The sequence below is a fragment of the Calidris pugnax genome, unplaced genomic scaffold (genome assembly GCF_001431845.1).
Source record: "Calidris pugnax isolate Ruff unplaced genomic scaffold, ASM143184v1 scaffold326, whole genome shotgun sequence".
Classification (NCBI taxonomy): domain Eukaryota; kingdom Metazoa; phylum Chordata; class Aves; order Charadriiformes; family Scolopacidae; genus Calidris; species Calidris pugnax.
Window position 1 is genome coordinate 441,709 of NW_015091265.1, and position 22,568 is coordinate 464,276.

Genomic DNA, 22,568 nt, shown 5'->3' on the forward strand with positions numbered 1-22,568 from the left:
GGGGAAGCCATGGATCTCCCCAGCTTGGTAGAGTCCTGTTCTAAAAATTATAGAACAAAGTTATAGAACTCAGCTTACCTTAACAGTGCTGTGTTTCTCATTGGACATGGCTAAGCACATTTGGTGTGCTTGAAATGGTAAATCACTTCCTTCTTCCTCAGCTACAGATGCACAAACTCAATGACTTCCTTAATTATGTTACAGTTTTTTCTCCTTGCCTAGCCATAGAGACAAGTAGAAAGCAAAGGATGTTTTTGTGATTTCTTAAAAATCTTAAAAAACAATTTCTGAAACATTTATCCTGTTTTGCAAGATATGAGTCCTTGCAGGCCGTGCTGTTAGCTGTGCAATGGTGTATTTGCCTGAGACTAAGCTGGTTTAGTGACCTGCAGAGAAAAGCAACGCATTGCCTAATACTATTCAGGGGAGATAAAGGGTGAATGAGATAAATCCAGGTATAGAAACCTCAGAACAATTAGCTGTTCTAAGAATTGTGGCATGAGGAAACAGGATGGTGTCCTCCTGTGTTGTGTCAGCGTTTGTCAAAGAGCAAGCAGATGCCCAGTTTGATTGATACTTTGGTCACAGCCTTGCTAGCCAGCAGCTACAGGGTGTGAGATGAAGAGAGTTTGCCCCAAGCTAAATTCTGCAGTGAGCCCTCATGCTGTTGCCCTGGATGTCCAGCACTCAGTCTACCTACGGCATCTTCCTTTTGGAAGTGTGACTGAGAACATCTTGCCCAGAGCAGTCGCAGGGAGATGGAGGTGGTGCCTGGTCGTGGGATTCGTGTTGTTGCAACCACAGCTTGTGGAGGATGAACTAGGCTCAGGGCAGGAAGCAGTGCTGCTTTTTTTCACATGAAGTCCAGTTTCTCAGCTAGCTTGCTGGCTGCGCTGTGAGGGAGGGCAGGGAGGTAAGTTTGGTGGCCCTTCTCCACTTGCTGGGTCACAAGCCCCATTGGTGTTCTCATCACTCAGGAAGAAGGACCTCTTGCCCCATCCTCAGCCCCGCACAGGGTCAGCAGAGAACAAAGTTTAGACCTGAAATATATAGAAGCTAGCCAGACTTTTAAATACATACATGTAAAATAATTTTCATGAAGAGGTATAGTTATCAAATATTTATGTTCTTTTGAGCTTGCAAGGAATCTTTGACTGTCCTCCAAATGTTTGCTTGTAAGTAAAAGTATTTTTTCAGGTACTACAATATAAGGTGGTTTTTACTTAAAATACTGGTAGCTGCACCTGGTAATAATAATGAAAAATGCTTATGGTTTTAATGGATTTTTAACCTTTTTTTTTTAAAGTAATCAGTTTTTATGACTTTACATTATGCTATAAGAAAAAAGGGGGACTCCTGGGAAAGAAGGGATTGGAAAACACAATACACAGCAAATTTTACACACGCAATCTGCAATAGGAAAGTAGAAATCAATGTTGCTTTTTACTTATAATAATCCAAATATCTAGGGTGACTTTAAACTCAGAGTGTCCTGAACACCAGGAAGATTATGAAGTATAATTATCTTACTCTTATGTAACACAAAATAAAGGTTTCAGTCAAGTACTGAGCTTTTCCTTCTGCCTACATATTGAAATATTTCTCTTTGCATATTCCTCTCTGCATAAAGCATTAGAAGTCGACTATCATCTCAGAGCATTTCAGAGTGTCTCATGTATTGTGTGAGCACATATTTATAGTTCTTCTCCTTCTGAGTGTGTGTGTTGGGGGGGTAAAGTCACAGCACCGTGATGCTAATCACTAGAGGCAAGTGTCTCTGGACTTACCATGCGGGACCTCCTTTTGCTGGAAGGTTTGTCAAGGGGGTGGACTGGTGGTTGCCTTCACATGGCTGCGGAGAACCGTCTCTTCCTTCAACAGCCCCCAGGGCCTTGGTCCTCTGGCTGGACCGTGTCACTCATGGGAGGAGAGGGAGAGCTGGGGGGCATCACTGTCCCTCCCTGGACACGGGCAGGGTGAGCCTGCAGGATGCAGCAGGGCCCTGGGAGGGTTGGGTTGTTTAGTCAGCTGAGATTCCCACCGCCGGGGAGGAAGGGAGAGGGGAAAGGTCTCTTCTCTGGTTATCTCTCGGGTTGATCCACCACAGGGGACAAAACCGCAGATGGGATAACATGGGGCAAATATTTGTTTTGCAGTGAGAAGGCTAAAGATTGTTCCTTAGATCTCTACTTAAATGTGCTAACTTAGGCAGCTTGTCACCCCCCTGCGTGCCTGAAACATCTCTCTCAGTCACTGAAAAAACAAGTGCTTTAGTGAGAGCAATCAAAGAGGGGAACATGGGGGGACACTTAAGAAGAACGCCTTGAAACAGCAATTTTCATAGAATCATAGAATGATTAGAGTTGGAAGGGACCTTAAAGATCATCAAGTTCCAACCCCCTGCCCTGGGCAGGGACACCTCCCACCAGAACAGGTTGCTCCAAGCCCCATCCAGCCTGGCCTTGAACCCCTCCAGGGATGGGGCAGCCACAGCTTCTCTGGGCAACCTGTTCCAGTGCCTCACCACCCTCACAGGAAATAATTTCTTTCTGGTATCCAATCTAAATCTCCCCTCTTCCAGTTTAAAACCATTACCCCTTGTCCTGTCACTACACTTCCTGACAAAGAGTCCCTCCCCAGCCTTCCTGTAGCTCCCTTCAGATATTGGAAGGGGCTATAAGGTCTCCCCAGAGCCTTCTCTTCTCCAGGCTGAACAACCCCAGCTCTCTCAGTCTGTCTTCATAGGGGAGGTGCTCCATCCCTCTGATCATCTTCATGGCCCTCCACTGGACCCATTCCAACAGGTCCCTGTCCTTTCTGTGCTGAGGACTCCAGAGGTGGGGCTCCAGGTGGGGTCTCATGAGAGCAGAGTAGAGGGGCAGAATCACCCCCCTGTAGAATCATTTTTGTCTTGGTTTCAGCCAGCCTACCCAAAAAGTGCATCACCAGGGAGTGACAGGACTTGAAATTAAGATTTTTTTTCAAAACTGATCTCAGAGTAAATAAGTTCTAATAACGCTAAGCACACAACACCAAGGCACACTGAAATGGCTTTTCTGTGCAGTCCAAGAATATTCCCAGCTATTGGACTGCCGCATTGTAAGCAGCACAGCGTGCAGTGAGACCATCCTTTTCCCAGCTGGTTGGTATCTGTGGTGTTCATATTCTCCTTGGCACACTTGGAATTAATCTCATTTCATTGTGGCTCACCGTGAAGGTATTTGTGTATAAAGTTAAATACTGTGCTCTATTTGCAGCGCTTTACTTCAACAAGGACTGTATTAATGCGATAAGCAGCTATATTAAATGACACAATCTTCTATGCAAGCTCCTGTTCTTAATAGCTTCCACGTAGGAAAAGAAAACTTTGCTAATCCTTTAATTAAATTTACAAACTAAAGCTGTGTAAGCCTTTGACACTCATTTTTCTGGGAAGCAATTAAGTCTTGAAAGTAAGCTCAAGCCCGTGGCCAACCATAGGCTTAGTCTGACATTGTGTTACGTCCAACAAGCCAGCAGGGGCTGAGAAGCTGTAATGTTCCTCCCCTCCTCTGTCCCCAGCGCTAGGAGAAAAATCTCCACCTGTTTCCCAAGTGATGTGTAGCCTGGAGACAGCAGGTATGCAGCTGCCTGCGTGACACCCAGATTTTTCCATTCGCACGGAGTTTCATACTGGAGTGTCTTAATTCACAGAATCACAGAATCTTCTAGGTTGGAAGGGACCTTAAAGATCATCTTGTCCAACCGTCAACCTAACTGACAAAAATAGACACCCACACAACAAACAAGGAGCATCATCACTAAACCAGACCTCCCAGCACTACATCAACCCGTCTTTTGAACACCTCCAGGGATGGTGCCTCAACCACCTCCCTGGGCAGCCCATTCCAGTGTCTGATAACCCTTTCAGTGAAAAAATTTTTCCTAATATCCAGCCTGAACCTCCCCTGGCGCAACTTGAGGCCATTTCCTCTTGTCCTGTCACCTGTGACTTGAGAGAAGAGACCGACCCCCACCTCTCTACACCCTCCTTTCAGGTAGTTGTAGAGAGCAATAAGGTCTCCCCTCAGCTTCCTCTTCTCCAGGCTGAATAACCCCAGTTCCCTCAGCCTCTCCTCATAAGACTTATTCTCCAGACCCCTTTGGATCTCTCCAAGGCACCTTTGCATCATTACATCCTCTCTGCCATCGCTGCCTGCTTTCCTCAGGACACAGCTCTGCTCCCGTTGGTAATACTCCAACAGGCTTCATAGTCTGCTCCCCGTATCCAGGGGTTGTTTCTCAGCCAGCGTGTGCTAACCACCTCGCCTGTTGCTGCCTATCAGTTCTGCTTCCTCCTGTTAAAGGTGGAGGGTGTTCAACAAAACATTTAGAAAGCCCTTGATCCTAAATCTGAACTTCCCTCTGTGCCCCCTCGCAGCTAACCCACTCTCCCACCGGTGACCAACTGCAGGTGTTTCAGCAGAGGCTACAGCAGCACTCCAGATTTCGTATTCCCAAAGTTTTAATGTGAAAATGTTTCACTGCATTCCTTCCTGGCACTGTTCTTTAGACCAGCATGTTCCACAGCCTCTCTCCTCTCCCCGGCTTTCTGTGCAGACCTGTCCAGATGCCTCATTATCAGATGCAGGATTGATGAGACCAGTCACACAGTAAACAAGCTGTTGGGCTGCAGGAATCTTTTCCCCACAGATGGGAAAACGCCGGTCCACGTGTGTGTTTCCCTCTCCCTGGGGTGAGGGAGCTTACTGCTGTCTGTCTGTAGTTTCTCAGCAGGTCCTCAGTTCTAAAAGTTTAATCTTTAGGGCCCCTTAAAAAGGTTCCCAGGGACTTTAGCAGGAGTCGATTTAGATTCTAGCTTAGAAATTGGTTTGTTATTTCCCCCGTGTTTCACAAAAGCTCGCTAGCATTGTCTCTGTAGCTTTGTTTTTGACTTACTTACACTTTTAATCACTTCTTCCTTCCGTATTTTTGAAATGTAGGTAAGAGAATGATAGGGAGAGGCATTTTGACTTTTCCTCCACCTTTATGCAGTATTCCTTTAATACTTTGATAATCACTATGGTACTGGTATAAAGGAATATCTGAAATTATATTTCCAGGTTTCAACCTGCCTTGGTTTCTCAGTTTTAGATCCACTAAGTTTTGAGGCATATTGATAACAAGTGTCCCAGTGCTGTACACCAATTTCCCTTAGCTTACTTGACAGATCTCTGTGACCACTACTAAGCATTTAAAAATTTTCCCTTTCACTTTCTGTCCTGTTATCTTTCTGCATCATAGACAGCTGCTTTGTCAGGCACTTACTGAAAATAGATTTTGTTTAAAAAAAATAATAATTGTTATTGTGTTTAAACCTCACCAGCTTCCTATAACAGACCCCACAGCGAAGCTGTCTATTAACATACAAATGTGGCTGCCCACTGTTCCAGAGGGAATCGGCAAGGCAACGGGAAGCACGGTGATGCAGTGAAAAAGGAGCAAGAAACTCTGAAGCTGACTGAGCACACCAACATTGTGCACTAGCAAATAGGGAACGCTGCTCCTACAGAGCTTTCTGTTTATCACGGAGCAGGTGGGCACTTCATAGGGCTTGGTCACATCCAGGGTCTGGGAGGAGAGGAGAAGGTGGCTGTGACACGTCGTGCAAGTTCGTGAGGTTGCTAAAACCCCATCTTCCCCTTTAGGAGATTTACAGTGGCTTTACGTGCAATTCATTGCATGTAGGAGATATGTTTTCCCCAGTTAAAACCAGGGAACCTGATAAAAGATTTATGCATTGTATTTGGACTGGGTTTGCAAGTGAAGAAATGATTGCTTATTAAAGGACCCAAGGCAATATAACCTTTTCTGTGCTGGCAACACGAGGCAGAAGTGTCAGAATAGTTTATAATGTTCCAAACAGGGAGAGATGAATTATTTGCAAGAACAAATTCTGGTCCTGCACCAGTGTCAAAATGGTCTTGTCACAGGTTATGAGCCAAACAGCGTATGCGCTGGTGAGTACTTGCCTTAGAGGTTACAGGCTGTTGCATAGAAAGTTATTGACATACTGAAGCTGCGTGGAAAATTGCACTCTTTGTTGCCTGACTCCATTCTTCTTTCAGAAACTGAGGGCTATACATTTTGTACGTGCCTTTTGACTGTCCCAAGACAAGCAGTCTAACTGACTTTGGTCCATGTTACACTTAACGAAGAAATTGATACTTAGGTAAGAGTTTATACTGCTTTGGAGTTTATGGTTTTGAGACTGGAAGTAATTCTCCTGAAATAACTGGGATTATGAATGAATACAGGATAGAATTGCCTTTAAGAAAGATACAACATTTTCAACAAGTGGCACTGAAGTCATGAAAACAGAATATTTGTGTTCCATCTCTGCTAGAGTCTGTAATTCTGTTGCCTACAGATGAGGCTGGGCAATTTCAGCCTAGGTCAATGTTCTGACACTTGTCCACACATCATAGACAAGCTACTGTAAGTTATGGCCTCTGTGGTGGTGTCCCACCACTTCAGAAGTATGTGTGAGCCTTCTTCTTTTACTCTAGATGTACTATGGACAGGAGATGGACACAAACATGTCATCTCTCATGTCTCCCCTAGAGCTTCCTCTTTCAAGCCTTGAGTATTTTTTAAACTTATTGCCTGGTTTCAATCCATATCTCAAAGATGTGCTCCTCAACAGTGAACAAGAAAGCTTCATAGCTGTGGAGAGAAGACCCAAGTGAGACCAAAAGACATGGTGAGGAGGGGGAGGCAGGCATTGAGCCCTTCTCCTCTGGTGAGGCTGTGGTCAGTGAGCCCACTGGCTTGTGCAGCAGTTGCTCTTGTGCAGCCAGGCCACTTGTGCACACAAATGTCTCCCCCAGGCAAGAGGGAGACAGCTGCCACAGGGAGTATTTGGGAAGAGGGTCAGGAGGCTGGAGGAAGGAAGGCTCTGCTCTTTCCGTTGTTGATGGAGTGATGTTAGACATCGTGCTTCCCTCGAGACATTAGCTATGTCGTCAGATAACAAAAGTGTGTATAAACCAATTCAGCGTATTATACATATATATACATACACATGTATATATTCCAAAAGTAATGTTCTCACCTGTTGGAAGCAATTATTTTGAAAATACATTTTTCTAACTAAATCTATATTCTTTCTATACGCAGCCATCTAAATATTCCCATTGGATGCTCTGGCACGGCCAATATCCTACCATGTGTGAGTCCAGTCCAATTTTTTTTAATGATGAATGTCACGCTGCAGTATTGGCAGATGTAAAGGGCACAATTCAGCTACCTGAACACGGACAACTAATGCCAGTTGAAATGCCCCGGGGTGGCTGAGACATCCTCATGAGGATGGCAGACGTGACAATGCAAACGGGGAGGTCCCAAGCTCCTCTGTGTGGGTCTCGCCCTGGGGCAGTTCAGGGAGGCTAGCAATGCCATGGTTGGGCAAGTTTGGGCAAGGCAAGCCCAAAGAGACAGCAGGAAATCTCCTGCCTCATCCTAGATTGCCCTGGTTGTGTCTGCAGCTTGTTCCAATGAGCAGCTGGTCACCGTTTGCACAGGCACCTTGCTGCAGCTTTGACGTGCCACATCTTGTACTCCTCCTTGACCATCTACCTCTAACCCACCTCAGATGACTGTACCAGAATGTTGGTATGTTGGATCACAGCCATTCACACACAAAGGACCACTCACAAAAAGTTTTTTTAAGGTTAACTTAACAATACCTTCACCGAGATGGTTCACTTGCGTTTCAAAAAGCAGGCATTCGTCTGAAAAAGGGCTGAACCAGCTTGTACCACACTGGGGAATGTATTTATGCAGTAAAATTCACGCTCGCTCCCCAGGACTTGCAAGCTTTGTTTTAGTGTTGTGACATGTCACAGCAGCCAGAGGTGGCAAGGATGTAGTCATCCGTGCTTCTCAAGTCCATCCCAGGAAGAGCACAAGGCTGAAGGTCTCTCGAGAGACCACATCTGTGTGAACTTCCTATTGCAGTAGCTTTGTCCCTGCCTCTCGAAGCCGCTGAGTATCCTCCAGGCACAGCACATCAGTGCGTAACATCTCTGAGCACTGCTGCCTGCTTTAAGCTGTGTCGGGGACAATATCCACTCCTTGGTTTTAGAGGCCCCAGATCCCTACTTCTTCTTCAACATGACCAACAATAATTCCCACTGAGAGACAGTTTGTCTATTTTGATTGTTACCAAGGCGGCTTCTTTTTTTCTTTTTTTTTTCACCTCCCATGTACCAGGAATTCATATCGCACTATAAACAAAATATAGTTAAAGGATTTTTTTTTTTTATTCTGAATTGTAAGCAGCCTGTTGCTATGTACAAAGTGAAAGCTTTTAAGAGGGCACTTTATTATGACCTTCACAGAAAACACAAAGCTAATGTATCTAACTCTCAGCTGAGGATTGTTTATGTGCTGCAGCAGTTAACTGTTGGCAGAAGCCTTCAGCTCACACTTAAGTAGCAGGTAACAGTCTGTCAGTCATCTACTTTAAGAGTAGATGTTGTTTGGATAGCATTGGCAGCAATCTCATATTTGTGCAAACTTGTCAGGGTATATCTCTCCTAGGTGCACAGAATAAGTATTTTAAACATTTATGTAAGCAGCAGCATTAGCAACTCCTTTGAGCCCAGAACTGGAGTTTGCCACCAGAAATCTAGGTTCTCTTCTCAGGATTGCTCTGCACTGCTCATTTGTCTTGGCTTCCTCTCCTCCATCTACAGAAAGGGAGACAGCACAGGTCTAATTCAGGGTTGGGATGTGATAAATGTTCAGTGTAGGCTTTCTTGTGACATGCCCTGTGAAGTGGAAAGAAGCAGCTTCTGAAGACAGTCTTGTGCATGGACAGAGGTTAATCAGGTAATTGTTTTCAGCTGAGAGCCAGCTTTCATAAAAGCATATTACACCAAAGAATGCTTTGCCTCTTTATCTCTTGTCTAATTTTTCCACGTGGCTCTACATGAACTGAATGATAACAAACCAGGACAAGATTCCCACGACAAAGCACATGTTTAGGCCAAAGAGCCCCCTTTTGCACGAAGGCCAGGACATGGGAAACCAACTGCCCTGTTATAACACGGTCTTGGTTTGGCCCTACTGGGAAGGTGAGGTGGGACTGGTTGATCACATTCCTGCTGAAGCATCTCCCCTGGTATCACCTGGTATCTTGCCCACCAGCACACAGCTTGTTTCCTCTCCTGCTGTCCCATGTTCTAGCTTATTTACATGCAATGGAAGTCAAGATTTAATCATCCAAGAGCTCCCAAGAGCTCCTATGTGGCATAGTGGGTGCTTTGCTCCTGTCACATCTGGAGAGCTGGTGCTTAGGAAGGACCCAAGGCAAACTCCTGGCTGTTCTGGGAGGTGGATCAGGACAGCCCCGACTCATGCAGTGACAGGGAAACAAGGAATTCAGAGTACTGCTTAAAAGGTCCTGCTGACATTCACGTTTGCTGTACAGCAGCTCTGTGCTGCTGGAGAGAAGTTAATGTTAAACTCATTATCTCATGAGGAAAAAAGTCCCACTGTTTACAGATAAGAATAAGGGATACTTTGTTAGGTTTCTAATTTGCATAATGAGAGGTACTGTCTGGTTTTATTCTTAGTAAACCTGAGAGCCTTGCTCTTCTTTGTGCTGTTATATGTATGGATGAAAGCAAGCCTGTTTCTGCTCTCGCACCTTTGAAAAAGATAGGTCACTTCTGCACCTTGGGAATGAAGTCACTTGTCTGGATTTGTGAAGCATAAAGCAGCAGCTTTTCAAGGCAATAGCTGATAATAACACCTTGTTTCTCTGCACCCCTCAATCATGGATTGTGGTAAGTGCTGTGTAAGTGAGGAAACAGGCGGCTGCGATCACCGAGGGGAAATAACTGCAGGCTGGGGCCACGGTGAGGAACACGGCTCCTAAACAACCTGTTTCAGGAAGTCCTATGTGACAAAACATTCAAGGATAGAAACGGCCCTCACGAGAGGGCAATCGGCTTTCTTTAAGGCTGAGGACAACCCCTAAAGGAATAGGATGGGAAGGGTTTGCCTGGGATGAGCTGGGTAGAACAGTCTCCTTCCCAGCCCTAACGCTAAACCACATTATCAGAGCAGTGCTTGAAAAGGAAACTGGTAACTTTCCTTCTCTTCATGCCTCTGTCTCCTCTTGTCATGTGTTTGGAGGAGCAGGCATTGTCTTCGCTGGTAGGTTCAGGAGATCTGATTTTTCTTGCGCAGCGCTACCTGCTTCAAGGTTTGTTACTGCTTATATCGTGCTTACAAGTGCCAGCTGCAGACCAGAAGTCACCAATACACGCCTAGATAAGAGACAAAGGTAAAACCAGCCACAGGAAGTTGAAGAATTTGGGCTGATACCAGCTGCATCTTCCCAATGAGGATGAGAAGCAACAGGAGTCATCAGCCGTCCTCGGGGATTCTCTCTTGCTGGGTATTTTTTACATGTGAGTGGATGCTTTTGTAGAAGAGAGAGAAATTGATTCAAGGTAGTGTCCTGGATTGTGATGTTTAAAAAAGCACACTGCTTTTTTCTGCAGGACTGTCATTTTGATCCAAAAATACAGATAAAATCAGAAGTAAGGGAAGCATACAAGGAATAAAGAAAGGACAGACTGGAAAGTCAAATGTAGGGCAAAAGTAGGTGAGATTAAGTTTAGTTTAAATAGTCCATAGCACTCACGGAGAAAAATTTCTGTAGCAACTGAAAGATTAAAATAAACATTCACAATACAGTGTAAGCTCTGCTACAGGCAGATATGCTGACATTTTTGGGTTTTTTCACTTTTCAGGATTTTTCCTTCTGCACAGCTTTAGTTCTCAGATTGTCAGACACCAAAACTGCATTCCCCCAGTTAGTAAATCAGCTCATTTAACTTGCTCAGAGCACCCACAGATGGATTATTTCAACAAAAGACACAATAAAGAGAATCATTATAAAGGTCACAAATGAAAAAAAATCACTGTTTTGCCTCGCTGCTCAGCAGAACCTTACCACCTCAGTTCGCAAAGTCTAAGCAGGGCACATCAAGATTTCTTGATACTACTGAATCATGGAGGGGAGTTTTCACAGCAACTAAAGGGATATTAACTTTTTTTTTTCCAGCATATGGAAACCACAGCATCTTATAACTCAGCTAAAGTTGTTCAGAACTGAAATCAACTGATGCAATACCATCTCAGGGGTTTCAAGATGAGTTTTTAATGCATTCTGCAAATAGAATCATGTTGATTTCTTTCAGAAACAATGAAAAAACCCATCTACTCTTGCTAATAAAACCACGGCATATCTTGCTACAGTTATGGGATGTAAATTAAATTTATTTTTCACAAAATAAATTATATTATGTTAAGTTGCTAGAGTGAACAATAGTTATTGTCGGGAAATAGGTTCAGATAAGTTGTACAAACAACACTTCCTCCCTTAGATTTTCCCAAATTGAAATTGCAGATTGTGGCCTGGGGACAGAGTGTACCCTGAGCTCTGGAAGCAATGAGAGATTCAGTTCTGGCTCGCTTCCTTGGGGTCTCAAAGGGTGTGAAACTGCCCTCAGCAGACCAAGCCCACAAATGTTCCCTGCTGGCTTTTTGTCCTGAGCCGGTCCTGCAGGAAATCAGTCATTGTTTTGAGTGATGCTACCCACAGTACTGTGCTGTTCTTGAGACAAGGTGTCTGCACAGAAGCAGTTATGGTGTGGGTTACACAAAATCATCTCTTCGATGCTGTCTCGTAGCTGCAGAGCTCCCAAGGAGGGGGCTATGCCCACCACAGTCCCGATAGAGCAGCTCTCATGCTCACTTCAACAGCAACTAATGACTTGGGTCTTTCTTCTGTGTGCCGTGGTCCTCAGCAGAGAAACAGCCACGGAAATAGTGTGAGCTGCACAAGGCAAAACATCTTCTGATCGGGCTGTTTTGACTAAGAGCATAAAGCATAAACCAGCAGCGCTCTGCCCTCCGGCTGCATTGCCTTCTGGTTTCCCTGTGGGGAGGGACCCTCGGGCTGACAGTAACTCTACAAACCTCTTCTCTGCACTTACTGCTATTAAAACAAATAATTAGCACAGTAGCACAAGCCTTCTCTTATTTCATGAATAAAGCATATCAGTAACTAGATTTTCCTTTCTCCCCATAGGCCTAAGCCAGCGCAGGAAGAGTAACAGAAAGCAAAGAGTTTTGCACAGACTGGATAAAACACAATTTCTAATGAACGTCAGACGCGCAAAAGCGTCAGATGGTCAGTTGGAGGGGTATGACTGTAGAAGCAGTCCAGCCACAAGGGACAGTTTAGTTTTATAGCTCAGTTATTAAAAACCTGCTGGTGTGCTGGGGGCATTTCCCACAGGGAATGAGGGAGAGGAAGAGAAGCTGTGGAAGAGCTCGGCTGCTTCTGCCTGTCCCCTCTGGCCATCAGGTCTCCAGGTGGCTTGAGTGTCAGGAGTGTCTCGGCACTGCTGCTGGGTGTGAGGAGCCCATTAATCAGGTTCCTTGTTTATTGGGGATTATTTTGCCCCCTTCTGTGTGTCCATCTCCCACCTACTGCCAGAAACACGATGGGGAAAAGATGGCGCAAGCCATTCTGCTGTCATCCTCCAGTTCTTCAGATGCCCCAGGTCCCTTTTCTTATTCCTTTTCTCTTCTCGGGCAGGTAATTAGCTGAACAAAAATTAGTAAGTGCAACGTTTTCTTCTGCAGATATTTCCCGAGGCATCTGCAGAATTGTATGTAGCATATGTTGGTCATTAGCCATTGCCCTGTAGTTCCAGAAAGGCATTTTAATCAGTTAATAAATAAATGGAGTTCCTTAAGTAATAATTATTATCTAAAACACACATGTGCAGATTATTCTTGCTGTTCAAAGTTATTGGCAAAAGAAGGTCATATATAAACACCCTCTAACTCCAGCTGTAGTTTGAATGTTTCATACCCTCAGGCATACATGAAAAATAGGTCCTAAAATGATGTTATAGAAACTCATGCCAACTTCCTTCTGGAAAAGAGTCATTATTACGTCTCAGATATGTCCTGTGAGCTGAATTCACTGAGGTTTCTGAACAAAAGCTTACATTTGAAGATTAAGGCAGTACAGCTAATTGTGTGTAAACGCCATTAAGACAAGAAGGCAGAGAGACAGTAAGGTCAGCTCTGGAACTGCAGGAGAAGTCACTCAATCCTGTGCACGCTCCACAGCCAGAGAGTGCCGAGTTTTCCAATGTTTTAAAAATTTAAATTTGGCAGTGAGGCTTTGTTGGCAACTTATGCAGAGAAGGGTTTCATTTCATTAGATGCAACTGTGTCCCCTCCAGAAACCTCCTGCTCCCACTTCAGAAAAGCCACAGTTTTCACAGTTGGCTTAAAATGCTCGAAGACACGTTGCTGCTGATGGAAGGTGGTGTCATCCTCCCACCCTGAGCCCTGGACCACCTCTTTTTTACATCAGCACCAGCAACTCCGTGACTGCAAGGCAAGAACTACTAACAGTTTTATTGCTTGTTTAATTTTCAGGCAGATGAGCAAACTGGACCAGTTTACCACACAACCATGGGACTGCTATTGCCTAAACAAAGCAATTAGTAAAATTGCGAGGCTGGGGTAGGAGTAAGGAAATGGGCTGAAACAAGGGCAAACCTACTCTTTTAAAAAGCAATGCAGTGTTATGCCGACTGAAGCTGTACAAAATGTTGCATCTTAAGTGATCTGCAAACCCGGGTGGCCTCAGGCTCCAGTTCCACAAGCACATTTTGCCAGAAAAATATCTCTGCTGGCAAGAAAAGTGTTCCCACTCTCCTCTGTGCAGTTCCCTCCCTTGCAATGGCCAACAACTTGTTTGAATTTTGGGGATGTGAATTGCATGTCCCCAAAACTGAACCGTTTGGAAGCTGGGTTTTTTTTGTTTTGTTTGGGTTTCTTTTTGTTTTCTGATGTTAGAGCAACAGTTTATCCTATAATCTGGTTTAGGTGGCATTTTGCAGAAAAAAAAGATCCGGAGCCAGTCATCAATCATAAACTGAACATGAGTCAACAGTGCCATGCTGTTGTGAGAAAGGCAGACGTTTAGAAGAAGCTCTGTAAGCAGGAGTGTATCCTGCAAGACAGGTGACCTTACCCTCCTGCTCTCCTGAGAGCCAGCGAGGGCTTGGAGCAAGTATCGTGTCCAGCTGTGGGCACCCTGTCAAGAGAGACAAGGACCTACCAGAGTGAGACCTGGAAGGAGACGTGGGGACGATGAGTTATCTGGAAATGGGGCCAAGGAAAGGCTGCCCGGTGGTCTAACCTGGAGAAAGGAAGACATGGCCAACAGTCTTCTGAAAGGTCAAAGGCAACTGCAAATGAGGACTAGCCTGTTTTCCCTGTCCCACAAGAGTATGGACGGACCGAGGCTTAACATGCCAGGAAGGAAGATTCAAGTTATACATTAAGGGGAAACTCCTAAAGGTAAGGTTGGCTGATGAGTTGAATAGATGGTGTGGAGCATCTGGGAAAAAAATCCAGAGTCCTGGAGACCTCTGAAGCTGGGGAGATAAACATCAGGCAGGGATGATGCTGGCTTTGCTGAGCCTGCCTAGGGAAGAGAGGGGATTAGCTTTTTAAGTCTTTCCAAGCTCTGTGAGTTAAAGGTATCCTAGTTAGTGTGTACATGTGGCTTTTCATACACTCATGAATAAGTAATGTATTTCTATGTCATGTTCTACTATCTCGGTGTTTTCTGCAATTATTGTAACAAGCCCTGTGATTTCAGCAGTCAGGGAAGACTGGTTTCCTGTAAAAACCTTTCTCAAGGGCTAGAGAGTATAAATGATTTTCGTCTTGCTGTCACAACAGGAAAAAATTTTTGGAACTGCCTAAGGACAAAAAGATCAGAGGGTGTTCATCCTTGTAGGATGTGAATTCGATGACGTACGTCTTTTCTGTCTCTTACAACATTACATAAATGATAAAACTGTCCTCTGAACACCTGGGTCTTTTCAGCACAACCTTCACCCTCCCTTCAAGAATTTGAAGCGGAGAGGCTGAGACCCATATACTCTGTTTTTTCTAACGGATGCTGGGCTTTTTATGAAAGATACCAAAGAGAGGAGGACAAGGAGCACTGAAAACGGAAGGCTGTTAATTAAGTCAGTGCTGGCAGTCAGACGCAGACAGCACCACATCACATCACTGGTACGCACTCAGCCTGCGAGAGCCACAGCAATAACAACTCCACACTGAAGGGGCTCAGCAAATACAGTTTAGAACGGACACGGCGTCACCCAGCCCCTTTCACAAGAGCCACATCTACACATTCATTAAACACCTCCAGGGATGGTGACTCCACCACCTCCCTGGGCAGGCTGTTCCAATGCCTGACCACTCTCTCAGTAAAGTAATTCTTCCTGATATCTAACCTAAACCTCCCCTGCCGCAACTTTAGACCTTTTCCTCTGGTCACAGAATCACAGAATCACAGAATCTTAGTGGTTGGAAGGGACCTCCGAGATCATCGAGTCCAACCACATAAAAAACAAAACAAAACAAAAACAAAAAAACCCCAACAAACCCAAAAACACCACCCACCAACTAAACCCCACACCCACAACCCCACACACAACACCCCACCACAAACCAATAATCTTGGGCACTAGAGCATGCCCTGAAGAGCCACATCTACACGTTTCTTAAATACCTCCAGGGATGGTGACTCCACCACCTCCCTGGGCAGGCTGTTCCAGTGCCTGACCACCCCCTCAGTAAAGTAATTCTTCCTACTATCTAATCTGAATCTCCCTTGCCGCAACTTCAGACCATTTCCTCTGCTCCTGTCATTATTCCCTTGGGAGAAGAGGCCAACACCCACCTCCCTACACCCTCCTTTCAGGTAGTTGTAGAGGGCAATGAGGTCTCCCCTCAGCCTCCTCTTCTCCAAACTAAACATGCCCAGTTCCCTCAGCCTCTCCTCATAGGACTTGTTCTCCAGACCCCTCACCAGCTTGGTGGCTCTCCTCTGGACACGCTCCAGCAGCTCAATGTCCTTCCTGTAGTGAGAAGCCCAGAACTGAACACAACACTCGAGGTGAGGCCTCACCAGTGCCCAGTCCAGAGGCACCATCACTGCCCTGCTCCTGCTGACCACACTATTCCTATACAGGCCAGGATGCCGTTGGCCTTCTTGGCCACCTGGGCACACTGCTGGCTCATGTTAAGCCGCTTGTCCACCAACACTCCCAGGTCCTTTTCTGCTGGGCAGCTCCAGCCACTCTTCCCCAAGTCTGTAGCGTTGCCTGGGGTTGTTGTGACTGAAATGCAGGACCTGGCACTTGGCCTTATTAAACCTCATCCCATTGGCCTTGGCCCATTGATCCAGCCTGTCCAGATCCCTCTGAAGAGCCTTCCGACCCTCAAGCAGATCAACACTCCCACCCAGTCAAATGCTGTTTTTTATAAAAGAGAGGTGGCAGAGCTGCCACTTGCAGTGGGTGCCTGCGCCAGCGGGGTGACCTCCTCCTCAGACACAGCTGAAGAAACAGCATTGCCTTCCACCCCAAGGATGGCTACGGTCTGGCTTTTCTACCCAACCCTATAAATGAGTTTGCATGGGCTGTGTCAAAAAGCGGATTTTGGTTTCCAAGCCCTTTGAATCTTTATGGTCTTCTTAACAAAACCAAACCAAAACCAAAGCCAAAAAGCTCTCAAGAAAAAGGAAATGAGTTATCAAGTTTGTACACGTATTTTGTGGACATGAGCCCAAGTGCTACTATATACCAATGGGTTCATTTGGGGGAGGCAGCAACTCTTCTGTCCATATGTCACACGCTTTCCTGCATTATGACACTCCATCTCCACTGGCTTCTTTTTTTTAAAAAAATTGTTTTAATTTTGAGTATATGATTGTCTTTACCACAAACTGTGTTTAGCCAAAACTTTCAATATAATTGATTATAATGAAAAAATGTGTTTGGGGAATAAACTCTTGCTTCTAATGCAAATAGATTCATATTTCTGCTCAGTTTTTGTGGGTAGATGAGCACGGCAGGAAATCTGTACATAGCTGTATTTTTGTTTGATTAATTAAGAAGATTAGCCTAGAAAAGGGTGTTTTAGAGGTAGCAGAATAAATGGGCACTTTGAGATTTTGTTATCTTCCCTGAATATTATCTTTCTGAAGTGTTTTGCTGTGTCTGGAAAGAAAATAGCAGAGAGAATCTCAGCAGTGAATATTACTAAGAAGTCCGAATGAAACCAGCGTGCAGTTACTTCATAATTTTGTTTCATTCTTGCCTGCCAAACTCCTTTACCTAACTCCTCTTCTTGTCTGTTCCTCAGTTATGCTAGCACTTCTAATTTTAACAGCTATTCTGATGCATATATGTTAATAGACTTATATAATTTATACAGTACATCCCAGTAAGGCTGACAATGTGCAGCTCACAGCTCAATCCAAGCTAGAGCAATAAAGCACAGCATAATAGTGGTGCAAAGAAATGAAATCAGAACAATACTTTTTATATAAATGATATACATTTAATCTATATTTTTTATCCATTTTTATGTAATAACTCAATTGTAGTCATATCTGATGGCTCTAATTTTAGGCAATTAATATCTTTTAACTGTTATGGAAGAAGAGAATTTTGATGAAAAAAAGACAGAGTGGCATAGAACAATAAACCCACCATCTTAATATATAACTATCTGTATATATATATGTGACATATCCAAATGTGAGTCAACCATTTATCACAGTTATAAAGGACTCTCACAGCCACAGATGAACAGGCAACTGCAACATGATAAAATTAGTCCAGCTGCGATGGTTGCCTAAAGCTCCTGCAAGCATGTAGGTAGGATTAATCACGTAGGACTCATTTCATTCCTACCTACAGAGTAAGAAGCAAAAACCTGCAGGAAAGCACTTCGCACATCTTTCTTTTAAAAATGCTATTTTCTGATCGTTTAGGTACTGTCACTAGTACCACAGATGGGCTGGAACAGGGGCAATGAGATGCTAAGTGCACCAGCCTGAGCCTGTTTGCACTTGGAGGATTCTCCAGGGGGGAGTTTCTCCCTTTTTCTTTGGAGCTTTACACCGGAGGAAGGTGTCTCTAAATGGGAGGGAGTGTGACTCAACAGATGTATGGGGCGAGCTGACCTCCTTCATGTCTCTCTTCCCCCTCCCCACCGCTGTATGCGTGTTACGGAAGTTTTTAAGAACATTTCTGTATTCACTCATTTACGCTGTCTGCTGACCAGAGAGCAGATAGCAATTCAGAGATAAATGAGCAATCATTTACTCTAGTGGAAATTTTATAACTTGGAGGAGGATTTGTCCTAATTACTGTGTTTTACTGAATATGAACCAGTGACCTGAGGGCGTGCAGCTCTGTATCCCGTTACTAATTCCACTTACCTCACTTAGAACATTTTAAAAGCTCTTCTGAGAAAGAGACCGGTGGCTATCTGAGGGACTGAGAGGAATGACCTGGAGTTATTCTCCCCTCCTGCACAGACCCCAAACTCCAAGCTGGCTGCCGTCGTCTGATGCTACCCGAGGAACACGTAACAAAACACTTAACAAAACAATTTCAATTCATCCCCTGTCTGCCAAGAAAGTGTCCTGTACTCTAGACCTCTCATTTTTCTTTCTTTTGATTACGCTGCTTGTCAACTTGCATTACAGATGAGTAACACAGAAACATAAAGACATACCCTCCGGAACAACAAAAAAAAATATATCAGTTTTATAGCATGAAGAAGCTTAATCATACACAGTAATTACATCAGTAAGTGGTAACAACTGCAGCATCCTAGAATGCTCCTTAAATCCAATGGTAGTAACATTTAAAATAGAAATACATACATCAACAACTATAAAAGATAGTGAAAATCCATATTAAGAAAGAGCATTTAATACACATATATAATAGAAAGCTTTCTGTGAAAAAATCTCAGGAGCTGTTTCTTTGCGATACAAAGAAAAACCTTCTCAGAAATCAGAACACTGTCGATGCCGTGGAGAAGCACACAGGATGTATTTTCCTTCCACAGTCAGGCAGAATGGGACAACCTGTCTCCTGAAGCCCTTCCAGTGATTTCTCACTGAGGTATCTCAAAGTGCTTTACAAATAAGTTCAAGTATTTATTCCCAGTGGATTGAAACAAAGGCACATGGAAATGCCATAACAGCTCTAAATGCCAGTGACTTTCCCCTCAGGGGAGAACCAAGGTGCCTTGAGTTCTTCACGCTGGAACTGGTGGTGATTTTTTAAAGGTGTGGTCCATTAAAAAAAAAAAAAAAATCTGTTTGACTAGCAGTAAACATTTCGAGGAAAGGATAGTATTTGTCCTCAGACTTTCTGGAAGAATTTTGAAATATGTAAGACCCTTTGTCTTTTGCAAAACCAGAACTAAAATACCTGAATTTTCCAGGCTGTTTAAATGGTTGAACAATACCATTTACCTAATCCATTTACTACCCAGAGTTTTTGGAGAATAACCCTTTTAGAGATTTCTGCACTGAGCGCAAATGACGATGGATACATTTTTTAAAAATCTTAAAACTGGGAAAATGTTTCTCACCTGGTCTTACACTGTAAGTTTCATATCCTTACTCTGGCTGTACTGCAGGCTCAGGTACCTACGGGCTGGGATAATTCCAGATCTTTGTGTCTCTTCCTGAAGAAAACTCTAAGACATTATCTAATAAAGTCTTTACTAATGCCTGAAAAAAACTATTATGCGATAGCTACATCTGATCTATATATCCACACGCATGTCAGAAATTTAGAATTAGTTCCCCAAACCCATTGTATACCACAGCAAAAAACCAGAAACAGTATAAATCAACACAAGAAGTATTTTCATGTTACCTCGTTCTTCAGTGAAAAAAATGCCACTCAAACAAGAAGCAATCTTACTCAAAATTCTCGAATATTATAAATGTAACTTTATTACTGATACAAGAAAATAGCACACCAGATTGGAGTAAATATACCTTTCAGCTACCAGAAAGGTAGTTTTAATACTAAAAATAATACAACTGACCCAAGAAGACAAAAAACATAACAATAACAGTAACACAAACGGGTGAACATAAATTTTGTTTTTTGAAATGATAAAATTATTTTTCACTTACTTATTATATATTAAGAAGAACCTACTCATTAATAAGTCATGACATTTTTGTCTGCATTAAAAAAGACCAAGTGTATTTTATATGGATTCAGGCATTTATCCACTTTAGCATGTAACAGTGTAGCTTTGTGACAAGTACAATAAATGTTATTTTTGTGTTCTGTTTAAAAACTATATACAGTAATATGAAGTGCAATTAATGTGCTTCTATATTGGAAAGCATTCTACCATAAAAGATGAAGTTATGATTTTTTTATATGATGTTGAATATGATTGTAGCTGGATATTTTTTTATTTTTTAAATTTTTAGTATGTTTCTCTGAGATATCTTTTTTATTTTTTTTATTTTTTATTTTTTTTCCCCAGAAAAGTATACTCCATAGCTCCCAAGCAGCTACAGAGTTTATTAGCTGAGAATTTGAACAACATAACTCTGGACCAGGAGGAATGTGCATTAGCAACAGCAGGTCAGAAATTACAGATACCTGCTACCCTCTTCCCACCTGAGCAGAAATTCCCAAAACAGTGACTGATGTTAAGCTTAATTTCTTTACTCTTGTTAGGCAAGACAGTTGTTTGGTATCTTTTTGCTTGCGTGTGCGGGGTGATAACATTGGCTCAGATCACTGTTGTCAGGGCTGCTCTGCCTACAGCCTTTTAAGATATTTTTTTTTTCCTCTGCTGCTACACACATTTTCTCCAGGCATTTGTACAGTCCCAGCTGCATCTGAATGGATTCATTAAAATGATTTTCAATATATTGCATCTGTATCAAATATAAATGCAATGTTCTCATAAAAAGGCACTGTCTCAGAAATTTCACATGATCTTGAGATGATGTGGGTACCCTGCAACGTTTGATTTCTATTAAGAGAACAGTGGATTCCATTTCCCATAAAACTGACTTTTATGGTATATGGGTCTGCCTACCTGCAAAGCAAGGTGCTGTACTTCTGAAAGCTGCTCAGCTGCATAATACATTAAATGTCTCTTTCAAGGTGACTATGGGGAATGTTACTTCTAATTTATCAAACCAGTTTCTATTGAATTATGCACCCTTGTGGCAGATTATTTGCAGGCTTTATGCCAGATGGATAGAATTCTCTGTATCAGTATCGAGCCTTGTAAACATCACAAATTCTTCCCAGGGTTACTTACTTATTCCAGATGGCACCCGCTGCTCTCTCTGTATCTTTCTTCCAATCTGTGGGGCTTACTTTTTCCCAAGAAAAGAGAATGGTTTAATATTTTACACATTTTTCCTATTTTTTATGCCAATATCTTGACAGAATAAGCAAAAACTGATTTGCATTTATACTCGGTTCACACTGAATAAGGTTTATACTCATTTCACATTGAATAGGAAAAAAAGGAAATTTTATCCTACTATGTCTTTTTAATTCCAATTTTCCTAGTTACCTCGGGCTTTCTGAAACTCAGAGTAATCACAGCCTAGTGTTTGCTGAACCCTTTACTTGCAAGAGCTCAGTCATCAGGCTGTCTCTCTTGACTCACATTTGGAGAACATTATGAAATCTGTGTTATGACACGCCAATGTATTTGGAACATTTAAAGTACTAATTTAAGCTATCTCCCAAGAATGTCGAGACAGTTTCATGCTTTGGCTATTTGTGAGCTGCAGGACAATACTCTTCTTAAGGGCACCGCACTAATCACAGGATCTGTGAAATTCTCATTACACAGCTCTCAGAACAGGGAAAAAGGGAGTCATCTCTATTAACTTTAAAAATCAGGTGTCAGCCCTGACAGTCGTATTCCCAGTTAAGTATGTGCCTCAATATGAAAATTTTAGCCATGTGAAGAAAGTTTAAAAATACTATTTTCCCTATGCTTTGGATCACAAATCAGGAGCTTAGTTTATGTCTGTTGTATCTGCATTATATAAAGTACTTCTGGAACTTTTAATTAACTGAGTATGTCTGCAAATCTTAAAAAACTTTGGTCAACGAGCTGAATGCTGGCTCTCCCATTTTAATCCCAGCTAGTGAACCCTTGCTGTCCCTGGGGGAAAGGAACCAGCTGAGAACAGGCTTAAGGAGAAAAGCAGTCTGTCTTTTCTTCCCTGGGTGGTTTTAGTGCTGATTTGGACCATCAGCACCACCGCGTTAGAAACGTCGCTTTCTTTTTCTGTGTCACCCTTGATTTAATCCTCTCACTTCATCCGGGGTATTGAACTGACCCTGCTTGACTCTCCTCTTCCACTCCCACATCATTGCCTGCCAGCCTCCTCAATCTGTCCCCTGGGTATTGGTCTCTTTTCTTCCCATTTCAGAGTCCCACTCTCAACCCCAGGATCCCTGCGGATGATGTTCCACCTCTTCACCAACCACCTGGTCTTCCAGCCCTGCCCTGCAGCCGTGGCCCTCAGGTTCTGTTGCTCCCAGCTTTGCCTTCTCCACAACTCTCTCTCCATCACCAGCTCC